The sequence below is a fragment of the Sminthopsis crassicaudata genome, chromosome 3 (assembly GCF_048593235.1).
Source record: "Sminthopsis crassicaudata isolate SCR6 chromosome 3, ASM4859323v1, whole genome shotgun sequence".
NCBI classification, from domain to species: Eukaryota; Metazoa; Chordata; class Mammalia; order Dasyuromorphia; family Dasyuridae; genus Sminthopsis; species Sminthopsis crassicaudata.
Genome location: NC_133619.1, coordinates 630,452,000 through 630,468,276, shown reverse-complemented (window position 1 = coordinate 630,468,276; position 16,277 = coordinate 630,452,000). Strand labels below are relative to the sequence as shown.

The 16,277-nt window shown below is 42.2% G+C and overlaps 1 protein-coding gene across 1 annotated transcript in view; it reads right to left on the bottom strand.

Moving 5' to 3' along the window:
- Positions 1–16,277, bottom strand: part of MEGF6 (multiple EGF like domains 6) — a 376,924-nt gene that overhangs the window by 270,198 nt on the left and 90,449 nt on the right.

Here is a 16,277-nt window from a genome sequence, read left to right as displayed (position 1 = left end):
TGAGTTATCATCTTGTAATCATAACAATAGACAAACATGAATATGAATAGAGATAGATACTAGATGAAATAAATCAATATAATAAACATATAATGTATAAATATAAAAATATAATAAAAGTCAAAAGAGTTTGGGACTTGAGGTTAAAAGGATTCAGGATTCAAATCTGACTTCTGACATTTATTTGCTATGTAGCCCTGAGTGAGCTATACTGGAAAATGGGGGAGATGTCACTTGAACTATCTAATTCACAGCATAGTTGTGAGAAAAGACCTTTATAAAGTTTAACTTGCATCCAGAATGTGAATTATTGTAATGATTCTCCCTGGCTCTAATCCTTGACTTCATAGAGTGATATCTTAGTTCAAGACAGGAAGCTTCAAGTCCCTGCTTTAATCAAATTGAACTTGACACAGAGATCTGAACATCCAAACTCTCACCTTGAATAGCAAAAGCCAAGAGCAAAGGAGAGAAACAAAACAGACAGATATAGAGAGAAGCATGGAGAGATAGATGGTGGAGAGAGAGATTTTTGTTGTTGTTGAATCATGTCCTTCTCTTCATGACTCCTTTTAGGGATTTTCCTGGCAAAAAAAAAAACCATTGGAGTGATTTGCCATTTCCTTCTCCAACTCATTTTACAAATGAGGAAACTGAGGCAAATAGGCTTAAGTGACTTGCCCAGAGTCACACAGCTAGTAAACGTCTGAGATCAGATTTGAACTCAAGGAGGCGAGCCTTCCTGCCTCCAGGCCCAGCACTCCCAGCTGCCCCAGATAGATGGACAGATGAAGCATTTATTACCTGCTCATAATATAACAGGCACTATGCTAAGCATCAAATACAAGCAAGCAGATGAATTCTGCCTTCAAGGAGTATATATTCAACTGAGGAAAGACAACACATAAAGGAACTGAATGGCAGTGCTGAGATCAAGGCATAGTGGGGCATGGCTAAGATACGACAAGAAGGTATAGACTGAGTCAAGTTGAAGTGGAAGCTCACCTATTGGAGGCTGATAGTCAAGGGGCAGAATCCAAGTTTTTGTTTTTATTTTATTTTTTGTGTTTCTTAGAGGAGAAAGGAGAGGGAGAAATAATACTCTGCCTTGGTCAGGAGCATTGTGCCCCATTCTGGAGCCATAGTTTAGAAAAGGGCTTCTATAAGCTCCAGAAAATCCAGCAAAGAGCCATCAAGATTTTGAAGAGCCTTGAGTCTTTGCCTCCTGAGGTTAGGTCAAAGGACCTGAGCATGTTTAGGCAAGAGAAAAGAATTCTGGAGAATGAGGGTCAGAGGTCGTGATAATTGTCTTCAAGCACCTTCAAGCATGAGAAAAAAGGGAGGGATTAGCCTTGTCTACTTAGTCTCAGAGGAAAGGACCATAAGTAATGAATGTGGACTGCCAAGAAGTCAGTTTAGTCCACAAGGAACAACTCAACCATTGGAGCCATCCCAAAGGGAAGCAGGTCATCTTGGGAGATAAGGGGGTTCCATTTTCACATGCATTTCTACTGCCTTCTTCCCCACTCTGTGGAGATCTTCAGCTAGCAAGGGTTAGAGGTCACTTCATGGGGATTTTTAGAAGAAATTCTTGTTCTGGTAGGAGTTGAGCCAGGCAGTCTCGGAGCCCCCTTCCAACTCTGAGATTCTATGAATTTGAGTCTAAGAAACTCCTCTATACCAGAGAAGTAAAGTTAGAGAAAATATAAGAATGTCTTAAACAAGTCCTTTATTCAGAGGTAGAATTCGACTCCACTAGTATTCCTTAAGCACCTACTACGTGCAAAAGAGAAGAGGAAATCTTAGTCTTGGCTAAGCTAAGATTCAGCACAGTTCTTGCAGTGACAATAAAAGGGAAGTCACTTGTAACGTGCTCTCCTGGCAGTTACAAAATGCTGGAACTCTATCTTCCCATAAATCAGCTGGAGTCAGGATCACTAAACGTCTTTATTATTGATCTTTACCGTCCCCTCCAACGCCAGGTCATGAGTGCGAGAGAGCGTGAGTTCCACCACCCAAGTTTCTCCTACTCCTCCCACACACATCACTTCCCCCTCTTTGTCCCACCAATCAAGTCAGCCCAGAACAGCTGGGGAGGGTCAACCTTCAAACAAGTTAATAGGGAACTGTTCAATTGGCAATTAGTCTCACGTGCTTCATTATCCAAGTGCATTGCTCAGTTCTAGCCCTTTACATCCACCATCAGTAGCCAGCACTGCCAACATGACTTACCCTACTGTAATGGTTCATAGAGACTACCGACATGAACAGGGTTTTAAGGAAGAAAGAAGAAGTCTTTTGGGCTTTCTCCCCGCCTTCTAGATGCCAGGCCTCTTAATCAAAGTCTAGCACATGGGCCTCTTGGCTTTACGAGGCAGCTCCTTTTTCCACTGAAACAAAGCAAAGGCAAGAAAAATTCCCTTGGCCACAGCTTGGAAGGCAGGGCTTGTCTGAGCCACAGCTGCCACTTTAATCAGTGTGGAGGGGAGACCTGAATTTTCATGTCAAAGGACCTTATCAGTTGTCAAGGAGAGCCTCAGTGGATAAATCCCATCTCTCCAAGCCTCTTGCCGAGAGAAAATCCTAATCCTCATCCTTCCTTATTTCTCTTTCTCTTTCACAAACAAGCCTGACTCCACCTTGGCCTTGCCTCCAGTCTTCAAGGCCGATTTGAGAAGGTGAGCCAGTAAAACCCTTCCCTCCTCAAGACCTCCTGAGTGGCCCAGCCAGAACTCCCTTCTGCGTGGGGCAGGATATTTGTTCCTTGACTCTTTAAGTATTCAGGCTCTGACAGGGACTAGAGGTTCCTTTGGCACAGCCTCATGGGGTTGGCTGGGGATAAGCCAACATCGCTCTTTGCAGCTCTTCTGCCTTTTGGCCGCCCTCATTCTCCCTGTCCTCCCCTTGTCAAGCTGTCCTGGCTGCAGTTTCCAGCCAAGACTCATTTTCTTCTCCAGGAAGACCCAAAAATCTCCCAGCATCTTGAGTTTCTCCCTGTGGCTTCCCAATTCTAAGCATCTTATGATCTAGGCTCAGACAAGAGGGAGAATAGGTCTAGGAAGGAGGCAATGGCAAGGAGAAAACCCCCAGAAATGAACCACGTAGGGGAATGAGCCCTATTAGGGGAGAAGCCCTAATGGGAAAGTCATGAGATTCACAGATGTTTCTGGCTTTCAGTGGGTAGTGTAATGCAATGGAAAGATCCCTAATTCTAGAGTCAGGAACTTGTGTTCAAATCCCTTCTTTGATATGACATAACTATATATGATCTTTTTTTTTTCCCCCTGAGGCTGGGGTTAAGTGACTTGCCCAGGGTCACACAGCTAGGAAGTGTTAAGTGTCTGAGACCAGATTTGAATTCAAGACTGGTGCTCTATCCACTGTGCCACCTAGCTGCCCCCTATATATGATCTTAAATAAGATTATTTGCTTCCATTTCCAAATATGTCAAATGGGCCTATATATATATATATACGGCCTATGAGATCTCTTCTAACTATCTATTGACTCTCCTATAACTTTGGGCAACTCACAACCTTCCTAGGTCTCAGTTTCCTCTTCTGTAAATTGATTTTAGACTAGATGATGTCTCACAGTTCTAGATATATGAGCCTAAAAAAAGGCAAGCAGATGCCTGAAGCTGAAACCAGAAGTTGAGCCCCCCTGGCCATAATTCCTTCTGTATTATTCAGCAGCTCCAGAGGGAGAGAAATTGCTGCCTTGATTTCAACTGCTGATTGTATAAAATCTTCAAGGTGCAAGCCTTTGGAGTATGTAACACTCCAGCCCACAATTAATCTTGTGAAGGGATTTTTCCAGCAGAGATATCCCTGGCCTTCTCAAAAGTGATGGGGAGGAGGGGTAAGGAACAGCTGCTGTTCAAGACAGAAAGATCAAAGGGAATTTTCTGAGAAGGAAATTATGGGGTAGTGGACAGGAACCGGGACCAAAGTCTTGTCTGTGAAATTCCTCTAGAGTGACCTGGCAAAGTGGGAGGTGACCCCTGCTGAGGATAGGGGCCAGGCTATCGTAGAAGGAGGTATAAAAGTCTGCCCTGGACACCTGCCTAGAAACCTGTAAAAAAAAAAAAAAAAAAAAAAGCCCTGGTGTGTTTTCTCAACCACTCATATAGCCTGGGCAGTTAGGCAAGAACTAGTCCTTAGGTTGTGGGGAATCATTTACCCAGAAGGAATGATTCCACCACATGTGGCTGCCCTCCAAGTTACAAAGTGAGACCCTAACAGATTCAACAGCCTTCTCCCTAGCCCAACTTGAAAGAACCTCTGCAGCTATATCAGGGGCCCGGAAGGAGCCAGCATATTAGAGAAATGGGGGATGGGCTAGAAGAAGGCAAGACTGGGGAGGGGAAGAAAGGGGAGAAAAGGCACAATAGACAGAAATGATATCAATGATTCAGCTCACCCACACTCTCTGAACTGCCTCCCAAGCTGAATCCTAAACTTAGAATGTCATCTTCTCATCCTGCCATTTTTTTTCTTTCTTTTTTTTTTCCCCTCTGAGGCTGGGGTTAAGTGACTTGCCCAGGGTCACACAGTTAGGAAGTGTTAAGTGTCTGAGACCAGATTTGAACTCAGGTCCTCTGAATTCAAGGCTGGTGCTCCATCCACTGGGCCACCTAGCTGCCTCCCCCCACCCCCTCTCTCCTTTCAAGTCCTAGTCTAACAGTCCTGACCCAGCCTACTTTTTCCTTGAAGCCTACCCAAGTAATGCAAGCATAGGCTAAAGAGAAATCTAGCTTCTGGAAGCAAGTAGGTGGTAGTTGTGCTGCTCAGAATTCTCTTCTCCAGATTAAACATCCCCATTTCCTTCAACTGATCATTTTATGACATGGACTCAGGGTTGTTCTCCATCATGACTGTCTTCCCCTGAACTTCCTTCACCTTGTCAATGTCCTTCCTAAATTGGGCTGCCCAGAACTGAACCCAATATTCTCAATGGCATTTGATCACTACCAAATACAACCATACTATCAGACCCCCAATATTTCAACTTCCCCCACCTTTCAACTTTTTATGTATAATCTCCTCCATTAGATCGTAAGCCTCTTGAGAGAAAGAAATAGCTTTTTTTTTTTTTTTTTTTTTTTTTGGTATCCTCACTTCTTAGCACAGAGTAGGGGTTAAATAAATACTTATTGACTGACCAGGCAGGGGAATCATAGAATCAAAGATTTAGATCTAGACTGGAACTCAGAAATCAACTAGGCCAACCCTTTCACTTTTTTTTTTTTTTTTTTTGCTGAAGCAACTAGGGTTAAGTGACTTGTCCAAGGTCACATAGCTAAGAAGTATTAAGTCTCTGAGGCCATATTTGAACTCAGGTCCTCGTGACTTCAGGACCAGTATTCTATCCACTGCGCCACCTAGCTGCCCCTTCCTTTCACTTTTAAAGTAAAGAAACTGAGGTTCAGAAAGCTCTAAATGGCTTGGCCAAAGTCACACAAGTAGCAAGTGGCAGAATCAGGATCTGAATCCAGGAGCTCTGTCTGGAGATGCAACAATCTTTGCATCATACCGTGTTGCCACTATAAGGCCAATTCAAGTTTTAAAAGAGAAAAGGAAAATCTGAATTAATCAGTTCCCTAGAAATCAAGAAGCTCTTTGGGGAAACCAAAATGAAGTGCAAGAGAGTAGCTGTCAGTTCTGCAGATCAGAGGGATGCCCAGAGCAGCCCTGCTCAGCTTTGTAAATCTGATTTAATCTGACAGGCTGCTGTGGGCTTATTCCCCTGGCCCCTCTTCCCTCCCCCCTTCTCTTCTCTTGGGCAGAACTCAGCAGATCTCTTCACTGTAAGAGCTGGTCAGACCAGGCAGTTATTTACTTCAAGCTTGAGGTCAGGGCTGATTGTCTATTACCCAGTCTTTTTCATTTCACCTCTGTCCTTTGATAATGTACAGAAACCCCTTCCCCCTCCTCTTTATCATCCCATCCCTGTTCCTGCTCAGGACTATTTCCTATCTTGCCTTCCACTAAAGGCCAGAGCAGTAGCAGTCCTCACTCCTTTCCAAGATAACAAATCACAATCGTTGAACCAAGGGCTGCTAGTGTTTGAGGTAAGGCCAGACCAATTAGAGCCTGCCTTTTAACCTCAGTGTTTGAGGGATGAGGTTGCAAAACCAGGCCCCAGGCTAAGCACATTCTAAGTATCCATTAGCATCCTACCCCATTGGAGGCCTCCAACATTAAAAAACAAACAAACAAAACAAAACAAAACAAAAACAAAACAACAAAACAAAAAAAACCTGATATTGATGCAAAATTTTAAAATAAAATAATATCAAAGAGATTACAGCAATTTATTAGCAGGATAATACACTATAATCAAGTGGGATTTATACTAAGAATTGAGGGCTAGTTCAATATCAGCAAAACTATTACCATAATTGACCATATCAATAACAAATCCAAAAAAAAAATCACACGATAATCTCGATAGATGCAGAAAAAGCTTTTGACAAAATACAGTACCCATTCCTATTAAAAACATAGAAAGCAAAAAGATAAAGGGGACTTTCTTTGAAGTAATAAGCAGTATCTATTTAAAACCAACAGCAAGCATTATTTGTAATGGAGAGAACCTGGACACATTTCCAATAAGATCAAGATCCAATAAGAAACAATCCAATTATCACCATTATAATTCAATATTGTACTAGAAATAGTATAATGGCTTTAGCAATAATAAAACAAAATGAAATTTAAGGAATTAGAATAAGCAATGAGGAAATAAAACTATCACTCTTTGCAGATGATATGATGACATACTTAGAGAATCCCAGAAAATCATTCAAAGAACCTACTGGAAACAATGAACAGTTTTAGCAAACTTGCAAGATATAAAATAAATCTGCATAAATCATCAGCATTTCTTTATATTACTGATAAAACCCATTGCCTAGAGATAGAAAGAAATTTCATTTAAAATAACTATAGACAAAATAAAATATTTGGGTTCTACTTGCTAAGATAAACCCAGGAACTATATAAAACTATGTATATATATATATATATATATATATATATATATATATATATATATATATATATATATATATATATATATATATATATATATATATATATATATATATATATATATATATATATATATATATATATATATATATATATATACATATATATATATATATATATATATATACTATATAAACCACTTCTTACACAAATAAAGTCAGATCTAAACAAGTGGGAAAATATAAATTGCTCATGGGTAGGCTGAGCTAATAATAATAAAAATTACAATCTTGCCTAAATTGATCTACTTGTTCAGTGCCATGCCAATCAAACTGCCAAAAATTATCTTAAAGAACCAGAAAAAATAATAAAATTAATCGAGAATAACAAAAGGTCAATAATATCAAGGGAACTCATGAAGAAAAATACAAAGGATGTTGTCTTAGCAGTACCAAACCTAAAACTATATTATAAAGCAGCAGTCATCAAAACCATTTGGTACTGGTTAAAAAATAGAATTATGAATCAGTGGGAAAGATTAGATACACATAACACAATAATCAAAACCTATAGTAATCTAGTATTAGATAAACCCCCAAACTGCAGCTTCTGGAATAAGAACTTACTATTTGACAAAAATTGCTGGGAAAACTGGAAAATAATATGTCAGAAACTCGGCATAGACCTACATCTCACACTCCATACCAAAATGAGGTCAAAATGGGTACATGATTTAAGCATAAAGGGTGATACCACAAACAAATTAGGAGAACAAGGAATAATTTACCTATCAGATCTTTGGAGAAGGAAGGAATTTGTGACCAAAAAAGAACTAGAGAACATTATGAAAGGCAAAATGAACAATATTGATTACATTTAGATTAAAAGGTTTTTGCATAAACAAAACCAAAAGAAATAAGATTAGGAGGGAAGTGGAAAGCTGGGGAAAAGATCTTTACAGCCAGTGTTTCTGATAAAGGTCTCATTTCTAAAATATATAAAGAACTGTGTCAAATGTATAAGAATACAAGTCATTCCCCAGTTGATAAATGGTCAAAGGATATGAACAGACTATTTTCAGACAACAAAATTAAAGCCATTTATATTCATATAAAATGCTCTAAATCACTATTGATTACAGAAATGCAAATTAAAACAACTCTAAGGTACCATCTCTCAGATTGACAAAGATGATAGAAAAGATAATTGATAAATGTTGGAGGGGATGTGGGAAAAGTGGGATCACTGATGCATTGACTTAACTCAGTTGTTAATCTGAGCTTCTTCCTAGCTTCTAACCTGACTCAGTTCAGAGGTGTTGTCTGTCTCCATTTGAATGTAAGTAGGTTGAGGGCCATGGCCTGTCTTTTCTTTCTGCCTAAGTGCCTGGAATCTACCCATAGCTTAAACAATAATTAACTTGTTGACTTAATAGAAGGAGATTTCACACAAAGTGGGCTCAGGAACCAAATAGAAGAACCCACAATTATTATTTTCTTTAAGGTCATTCTACTGATAAAATCTTGTCCATTTGATAATATCAAAAATTTAGGTTATTAAAATTGTCTTTTCCTGGCCCTCAGGAGCTGTCTCTGCTACAAGGTAAGTTTATACTTACCCCTTTATAATAGACATTGGGACTAGGCTGGAAACAAGACAGGAAGAAGGAGGAGGGAGTGGGAAAGGAACCCCAATATTTTCAATATTCAAATTCCGCCTCAGACGTATAGAATAGTCATACTATCCTGTTTGCCTCAGTTTCCCCATCTGTAAAATAAGATGGAAAAGGAAATGGCAAAAACCATTCCAGTATCTCTGCCAAGAAAACCTCAAATGGAGTTATAGAGAGTCAGACATGAATGAATTGACTGAAAAACAACCCATCATTTCACCCATATTGCTATTTATCTGCTGGTGGAACGCAGGTGAGAAATGCTACCCATGGAACACAGCCGCAGCCATCTGGAAGGGCATTTTTCATAGGAATATAATGCCTCCTTTGGTTTTCTTAAAGACAGCAGATGGGTTTGTGTATTTTAACATTTGCCTGCCGTATTTCCCAGCTTTATCACCTGTATGACAAATGTTTTTCTCAAACAGCTGGTCACAGAGGATTGAATAAGCCAGGATACAAAGTGGTCTGTTATTAACCTTCCCTGCCCCCTCAAGGAATCTGTCTTAGAATGGAATTGCAGAATCTAGACTTTTGGCCTTGGGTGGGTCAGCAGTACCTTTTACATCACAGCTTTGAACAGTTGAACAGACCCCCAGATTAAAACTTGATTTTTGTGGAAGCAGGGCAAGAGAAGGAAATGAAATATTCAGGGCCTGAAAACCCCTAACTCTAAGGACCCATGTGAAATGTAAGTCATCTTTAATAGCCCCAGGCTCTTCCACCATGAAATGATAGGATGGAACCAGATGACCCCTAACATCCTTCCCAATTCTTAATCTATGGGGGGGGTATTGTGATTTGAGGGAAATCAACTGCCCACCAAGATGTTCAATTGGCCCACCAGTGTCCTTCAGTTTAGGAGAAAAAGCCAGGAGAATTGAGACAGCTGGTGGTGCAGTAGATAGAACACCGGATCTGAAGTTGGGAAGATCTGAGTTCAATCTGGCTTCAGATGCTTCCTGACTGCATGACCCTGGGCATGTCGTGCCACCCTCTCTGCCTCAGTTTCCTCATCTCTAAGATGAGCTGGAGAAGGAAATGACAAACCACTAGCTGTGTGACTATAGGCAAGTTTACTTTACCCTGTCTGCCTCAGTTTCCTCATCTGTAAAATAAGCTGGAGAAGGAAATGACAAACCACTAGCTGTGTGACTATAAGCAAGTTTACTTTACCCTCTCTGCCTCAGTTTCCTCATCTGTAAAATAAGCTGGAGAAGGAAATGACAAACCACTAGCTGTGTGACTATGGGCAAGTCACTTTACCCTGCCTGCCTCAGTTTCCTCATCTGTAAAATGAGCTGGAGAAGGAAATGGCAAACCACTAGCTGTGTGATTAGGGCAAGTCACTTACCCTGCCTGCCTCAGTTTCCTCATCTGTAAAATGATCTGGAGAAGGAAATGGCAAACCACTAGCTGTTGACTATAGGCAAGTTTATTTTATCCTGTCTGCCTCAGTTTCCTCATCTGTAAAATGAGCTGGAGAAGGAATGACAAACCACTAGCTGTGTGACTATGGGCAAGTCACTTACCCTGCCTGCCTCAGTTTCCTCATCTGTAAAATGATCTGGAGAAGGAAATGGCAAACCACTAGCTGTGTGACTATAGGCAAGTTTACTTTATCCTGTCTGCCTCAGTTTCCTCATCTGTAAAATGAGCTGGAGAAGGAAATGGCAAACCACTAGCTGTGTGACTATAGGCAAGTTTACTTTATCCTGTCTTCCTCAGTTTCCTCATCTGTAAAATGAGCTGGAGAAGGAAATGGCAAACATTCCAGGATCCTCAAAAAGAAAAACCCTACATGGGATCATGAAGAGTCGAACATGACTGAAAAACAACTGAACAAAGACATTGACTATTACTATTGGAGGGTTGAGACTGGGTAGACTTACCCAAGTCCAGTCCCTGAGGCCTTTTCAAGAGTGTTTTCTGGTTTTGCTGTTAGCAGCCTGTCAGTGCCCTTCCAGAACAATCATAAGTCATTGAAGGTAAATTTCAGAGCTCTCCACAATTGGGCTCACACCTCCCTTTCCAAACTTAATTCATTCAACCTAACTCCCTCCTGGCTTCTCCTTCTCCAGCTCAATGTGTCCACGTTGGAACTCATGACACTCCTCCTCCTCCCCTTCTCCCATATGCACCCCCTTCCTGTCGAGGACATCGCTACCCTTTCACTCAGCCTAGTTAGTGACCCCAGTGGTACCCTAAACTCTCCCTTCCCTCTCAGCCTTCCACAGCCAATCAGGGCTTGGGTTTCATTCATTCCTCCCTGACAGCTGCTCTCCTGTCTGTCCCTCCATCTGTGCACTCACCCAGCCACCTCTCCTGGGGCACAAGCTTTCTCTCCCAGACTGTTTCAGCCTCTTGATTTTCAGCCTCTCATTTCTAATCCATGCGCCATTGCCCAGCCAATATCCTTAAAATGCAGGATGACCTTTCTTACCTACCATGTCACCCTCCTGAGTCTCCAGTAGCTGGTTCCCTCTTACCTCTAGGAAATGGTATATATATATATATGTATGTATGTATATATATATATATATATGTGTGTGTGTATATATATATATATGTATATATATATATATGTATATGTATGTGAATATATATAAATGTAGGGTTTAGATTAGATGGAACCAGCGTTGTTGAAAGAGCACCCGAAATATCAGAAGTATAGCCAGGAAGGCCTGAGTTCAAATCCCAGCTCAAACACTTGCTTGTCTTGGGCATTTAATGACCATCTGCTTCTGCTTCCTCATTTATAATGTGGACACACAAATCACACCGTTTCACACACTGCTGAGGGGACCAAGTAAAATCACACACACACACACACACACACACACACACACACACACACACACACACACACACAGTGTTTCCTAAGTGCTTTACAAATGCTTGTTGCTGTTGTTGGGTGCATAAGGGTTCTTCCAGTTCTAAATCTATGGTTTTATATTCCTCCAATAGAATGTCAGCTTCCTCAGGGCAGGAAGTGTCACATTGTTTTATTCCTAGTGCCTCGCAATTAATAACCCTTTATTGGACTGGGCTTACTAAGGGCCAACAGATGCTACCTGGGAGCGCTGATTTGCCTAACATGGGCTCTGCAGGACTCTTCCGAGGCTCTGGGTCATTAGTGCTGTGTTCCAGAGCCCGGCCGGAGCTCTCCAGGTGCGGCAAGGACATGAAGAGACTAGAGAGCACCTTCCTTTATGAGCCTCCACATTTCTCCAACACTCCAGCTTCAGAGAAGCCCCAGAATCCCACCCATGGGACCAGTCCAAGCCCACACTAAGCCCACACTGAGCCCACACTTGGAACACAAAGTCATCCCTCTTCATAATGATGCAGCGGAAGGTGAGAGCACCACACATCACTTTGCAGGAAGGGAAGGCTGATGGGCCAACGGGCGGCTAATGAGCGGCCTTTGTATATCTTCAGCAGATTTGCTGCAACCTCACCCTTCCTCTTCCTGGAGCCCTGAAGGTCACTGCTACTTCTGAATGCCATCCACAAACGACTAACTCGGGATGTCTTCCGTACTTGGTTTGTGAACTCCAAGAGAGCTCCCACCCATTATCAGTTTGTCTGCCTTAGCAAAGCCCAACTCCATAGTCCCCATGGCTGGTCAACGTGTGGAAATAGGGATTAAGGTCAAAATAAAAACAAAATGAAGAAAAAATTAAAAGGAAGATGCATGTGTGCACTCATGCACACACACACACACACAAATATACACACATACAAGATTAGCTACTATGGAAAACCTGGGCAATGACATACTTAACTGGCCTTTCTTAGGCCCTTCTATGGCTTCTGAATTCCCTCTTAAGATTACTTACGTAGTCTGCATTCTCTCTAGGGTTTGTATGTTCTGAGATATAGATAGATAGATTTACAGAGAGTTTCCAAGAAAGTTAGTGATTCTAAGAGGTGATAAGGGAAAGCATTCGAGTCACAAAAAGGCACAGAGAAGGAACATGGGGTATCTTTGGTGAGAAAGAGCAAGAAAGGAGAGTTTGGGGATGAGAGGAACAGATAGGACTGGAAAAGCAGATGCTATGCTCCTAAACATCTGGGCCAGTGTGATATCCGATTCCAAATGGATTCCAAATGGCTTGGGCCAAGCCATCAACCAAGATGGCAGAAGGGCCTTAAGGATCTGAGGTAAGAGGACTGAGTAAAGGTACCGGGGCCAGTTAGTCTGTACATCTTGACAAACTTGAAAGAAGAGGGTCTATCTCTGCTCCATTTGGTCAAAGAGGGAGCAATGGTGGAACAGAATAGAGGGGAGTTTCAGTTTGGTGTCAGGAGAAACTTCCCCACATGAAGGGCTTCCTGGTGGGTAATGAGCTCAATCAGTAAAGGCAACTAAGGACTAAGGCAAGTTATGCACTGGGTCTTTTAAATTTCAAGCCTTCTAACCACTGAACCACCCAAGCACAGATGGTGCAGTTCACAGGAGGGAACGTGATTTGAGTAGCTCAAAACTCAACCTTTCTTGCATAGCCTGTAAAAAAGAGGCTCCAGGGAGAAACAGCTCAACTATTTAATCTTCCCTTCTCTCCACACAAAGCTTATTTAGGAACCTGGCCGCCCCACTCTTGTCGGCCCCAGATTGTAGGGTTCGGCATCCTGGGTCTCTTCTAGGAATGTCCATCAAAATTCATGATGTCCCAGGCTTGCTCTGTTCCTGGCTCCACAACTGGACAGATGTTGGTCCATAAACCTGTCTGGAGCCCATCACGACCCTCTGTTAACTTACCAGGCTGGCAGTGCCAGCAGCCGAAACGACCTCCTCCTCCTCCTAGCATCAAGGGATTGTTATCAGTCAGCTCAGCCCTAGGTGAATCTGCTCAGGCCCTGGGGCTCCCACTTTAGTAGAAGGGCTGGGCCCGCTGCTCTGGAATGCCCAGGAGCCCGCCAAGACCTTGGAAAGGAATCCAAGATATTGGGAAAGCCACCCCCTCGCCTACAATATATCTCATTAATTATCCCGTTGGACGCCGGAGGCTCTCGGTGTCCCAGGAATCTGGGCTATGTATAATGAGCATCCAGGCAGGGGATGGAGTTGGCCCGAAGCTTCTCCCCCATCATCACTCACTCTGGTCATCAGGCTATAATAGAATGAGGTAGTCCAGTATTCCCACTGAGCCCCGGAGTAAATGATTTCCAGTTTTGTTCTGACGGATAAAAGTAGTTCCCCCAAATCCTCATGTTCTCAACTGGAAGGAATCACCGGGTCCAGAGTCAGGAAGATGGGGGTTCAAACTCCATCTCAGTCACTAGCTAGCTGTACGACGGGGAAGGTCATTTAATCCCTCGGAGACAGTTTCCTCCTCTGTAGAATGAGGAGATTGTGGGAGAGCAGCATTTCTAAATAATCTTTCATGGAAGAAAGAGAAAAACCAGTGCTGGAATTCTCTTTCCCCTGTTTTTCAGTCATGTCCGACTTTCAATTGACCCCATTTGGGGTTTTCTTGGCAGAGATACTGGAAAGAGCTGTCAGTTGCTTCTCCAGCTCATTTGACAGATTAAGAAACTGAGGCATACAAGGTGATTTGCCTGGGGTCCTACAGCCCTCAAGGAGCTTGTGTTCTACTCCCTAAGCTATGAAAGAAAAGAAGGATTTGAAAAGGCAGAGATGAAGAATGCGGCCTCCCAGCCTCCTTCCTTCTCCTAATCCCCCATCCCCACCCGGCCAAAATGCACACACGTGGAAGAGATCTTGATCAAGTCTGAGGAAAACGAAGTGGCCTTAGATCCAACATTTCCATTTCTACTCTGCCAGGGGGTCAAGTAGAGGAGGAAGTACAAGAGGAGAAGGATGAGCCAAGTAGCCTGTGAGGGCTGGCACATCAGACCATGATGACCCACGCCCGAAGCCTGTGGAAGGATCAGCCACTCCCCATTCCTATTCAGAATTCTCTTTGTCTGCCATTGAATGTAGGACTGTCACTGGAACCTCTGAACCAATGGATCAAGCAAATGGGTCTTTGTAAAGTAGCTACTCTATGGGGACAGCTAGGTAGTGCAGTGGATAGAGCACTAGCCCTGAAGTCAGGAGGACCCGAGTTCAAATCTTGCCTTAGACACTTAACACTTCCTGGCTGTGTGACTCTGGGCAAGTCACTTAACCCCAATAGTCTCAGCAAAAAAAGAAAAAAGAAAAGAAAAGTAGCTACTCTATACAAATATAAAACAAACAAAACAAAACACCACCAACAACAACAAAACGAAACACACTCTACTCCCTATAAGGCTACATTCTAATGAGGAAGGAAACATAAATAGATACAAACTAAATATATGCACAATAAATACAAGATAAGTATAAGTACAAGATAGAAAGGGATTGGAATTTAAGGAAAGGCTTTATATTAGTGCTTAAACTGTGGGCAACTGAGTAGTGCAGTGGCTAGAGCACTGGGCCTGGAATCAGAAAAACCAAATCCTGCCTCAGACACACTGAGACTGTGTGACCTTGAGCAAGTCACTTTACTCCATTTCCCTTGGTTTCCTAATCTGTAAAATGGAGAAGAAAGCAGCAAACCACTTCAGTATCCTTGTTGAGAAAACTGCAAAAAAGGGTCAGAAAGAGTTGGACACAAATAAAAAACAAACCTGAACATGAATGACTCCATGAAAAAGGAGGAGAGAATGCATTCCATCCACAGGAGATGGCCAATGCAAAGGTACGGCGATGGGATTATGGGGCACTGTGTGAGAACAGGACGTTCTATATTTTAATGCAAGGTCTATCTTCCCGAGATCAATTCACTCACAGTTGTGTGCCATGAACCCTCTTGAAAGCCTGAACTATTTTTTCCTTTATGACCAAGTGTACAATTGTATCATAAATCATCTCTCCTTTTTTGGTTGTAAAAAGAAAAAAAACAAAGAACGTGAGCAATGCAGTTTGGCTAGAATATAGATTGTCTTTTAAAAATATATATAGCAGAAAGGTATTGATGGAGCCAGACTGTGGAAGGCCATAAAAGCCAACCTTGAGAGTTTATCCTAGAAGTGAGAGGGAGCCATGGAAGGTTTTTGTTTTATCTGGAGGGGAGAGGAGTATGATGTAATCGAGCTTGTCCTTTTGGATCATTATTTGGAGAGGCAGGTAGATGATGGAAGGGGGAGACTAGAAACAGAGAAGCCATTTAAGAAGTAATGGGAATCTGAACCTCAGTCTTTTTAGTCATGTCCAACTCTTCCTGACCCCATTTAGGGTTTTCTTGGAGAGATACTGGAATGGTTTGCCATTTCCTTCTCCAATTCATTTTGCAGATGAGGAAATTTAGGATAAGGTGACTTGTCCAAGGTCACAAAGCTAGTGGTTTGCCTTTTCCTTTTCTAGTTCGTTTACAGGTAGGGAAACTGAGGCAAACAGGATACTCAGATACCTACAGAAGGCTCATTGAGAAGAAAGAAAGCACAAATCTAGAAAATAAGATTCTAAAACTGGAAGGGACGTATTTCACAATGAGCTAACCGAGGCCCAAGGAGGTCACTCAGGTATTGTCAGAGGTGAGATCTGAACCCAAGGCCGCTGCCTCCATTTAATGGCTGTAGAGGTCCCCTTGCTCCCCTTTCCTGACTTACTAGTG